This window comes from Saccopteryx leptura, chromosome X (assembly GCF_036850995.1).
Source record: "Saccopteryx leptura isolate mSacLep1 chromosome X, mSacLep1_pri_phased_curated, whole genome shotgun sequence".
NCBI classification, from domain to species: domain Eukaryota; kingdom Metazoa; phylum Chordata; class Mammalia; order Chiroptera; family Emballonuridae; genus Saccopteryx; species Saccopteryx leptura.
The window spans coordinates 132730595-132733090 of record NC_089516.1 but is presented as its reverse complement, the minus strand read 5'-3'; positions in this window follow the sequence as shown (position 1 = coordinate 132733090).

Below are 2496 nucleotides of genomic sequence, written 5' to 3'. Positions count from 1 at the left end.
GAGACAGCATATGACATTAGTCAAAGTAGCTTATGGACTGGTATTTCACTGAAATGTAGAAGATCTTTGAGGAAGACTGGAAGCCAAAAATCTATGTTTCATGACCTCTGCAGGAAAGTAATAGTTGCCTTGTGTAACATTCTATAGTGGTAGGCTCAAACCATGGCCTGGAAGAAATATAGGCATTCTTAGGTTGGAGTGGGGGAGGCAGGGAAAATCTAATTCCCAATAAAGGTTTCTGATAGTTTTTCATTCTGTCTGTCCACCCCCTCATCTAGTTCTCTTTCTCTTTCTCTCCTTTTTTTGTGAGAAAGACAAAGGGACAAATAGGGACAGACAGACAGGAAGGGAGAAAGATAGATGAGAAGCATCAATTCTTCCTTGTGGCACTTCAGTTGTTCATTGATTGCTTTCTCATATGTGCGCTGACTGGGGGGCTCCAGCTCAGCCAGTCACCTCTTGCTCAAGCCAGCGACCTTGGGCTTCAAGCAGCACCCTTTGGACTCAAGCTAGTGACCATAGGGTCATGTCTATGATTATACACTCAAGCCAGTGACCCCTCAGTAAAGCTGGTAAGCTGGTGTTAAAGCCTGTGGCTTTGGGGTTTCAAACCTGGGTCCTCCATACCCCAGTATGACACTCTATCCACTGTGCCACCACCTTGTCAGTCTCTATCTCTTCTTTAACCACCTTCTCTAGCACAGAGGATCTGATTCAATATCAAGGACAACAGAAGTAGATAAAACATATGAGAAAAGGAAATGTCGAACTTAGGAAGTCTAGAACATCCTTAATTAAAAAGTTGCCTGCAAATGTCAAGAGTCTGTATCATATATCCATTGTCCTGGAAGTGCTCTTATGTATGTCATGTACCTAGGGGTATCCCTAGAAAAAAGTCCTCAGAGTAAATATTATTTTAGAACAAATCTATATTTGGATAAGAAGAAAAGAAAAGGCTTACTAGGTAAAAAGAAGGATATCAATGATTAATAAGTAAGTAAACAGAAAGAGCAAGAAAATGGCCTGATTGAATAGAATGAATTTCTTCTGTCCCTCATGGGGTTCTGTGGATTGGTGAAAGCCCCTATAGAATAAATTAAAAATATTTTAAATAGCTAACTATCCTAAATATCATCAGGCTCAGACAGCTTCATAAATGAGTCTATTTAAATTTTCAAAGAACAGCCAGACCAGGCAGTGACACAGTGGATAGAGCCTCAGAATGGGATGCAAAGGATCCAGGTTTGAAACCCTGAGGTCACCGGCTTGAGTGCATGGGCTCAGAAGCTGGAGCACAGGGTCATGGGCTTGAGTATGGGATCATAAACATAACCCTATGGTCACTGGTTTGAGCCCCAAGGTCACTAGCTTTAAACCCATGGTTGCTAGCTTGAGCCCAAGGTCCCTGGCTTGATCAAAGGGTCATTCACTCTGCTGTAGACCACCCATCAAGGCACATATGAAAAAGCAATTAGTGAACAACTAAGGTTCTGCAACAAAGAATTGATGCTTATCATCTCTCTCCATTCCTGTCTGTATGTCTCTATCTGTCCCTCTCTCTGACTCTCGCTCTGTGTCTGTAAAAAAAAAATTTTAAGAAACAGATAATTTTGATACTCTAAAAATATAGAACAATAAAAAAATAAGATGAGGTTTCCATTTTTTAAGGAAAGTCAGTATAATATTGATATTGAATTCTGACAAAGAAAAACCTAATTTTATACCTCAAGGAATTAGAAAAAGAACAAACTAAGTCTAAAGTTTAAAAACAAGAAATAACAAATTTTAGAGTAAAAATAAAGTACTAGAAGAAAATCAACAAAACTAGGTTGTTTTTTAAAAAAGATATATAAAATTGACAAACCATTAACTAGACTAAAAGAAGATAGAATACAAATAAACAAGATCAGAAATCAAAGATGGGGCATTTAAAGTGTTGCCACAAACATACAAAGAATAAGAAGACACTACTGTGAAGAATTATACACCAAGAAACCTAGAAGAAATGGAAAAAAATTTCTAGAAATATACAACATACTAAGACTGAATTATGAATTAATAAAAAATTTGGACTTGACTAGATAGAAGTGGCGCAGTGAGGACACGGACCGAAAAATCTCCCCAAAATTTCAACAAGTTCAACAACCAGAGACAGAAAAATCTATCCTTGGAGCATCCGAGAGTTTCACACCCTGAAGGCAAAGGTAGGATCTAGCGAAAAATTTGCTAAATATATGATCAACCCTGAGGGAAATAATTTGGACAAAGAAACTCTCTGCCTTCCTCACTAACCTGAGCAAAGGCTGCTTTCACTTGGAACTGAGAGTTGGGAGGAGCTAGGGGTGTGGAGGTAGCTAGGCTGTGGCGCAGACATTCTTTCAAGCCGAGGAAAGAATGTGCCTGTGGTGAATCAGCCCACACGAGCAAACACCAGTGCGCCATGCCCCGAGCACCCCAGCCTCAGGCCCGCACCGCAAGCAACCACCCAAGCCCCAC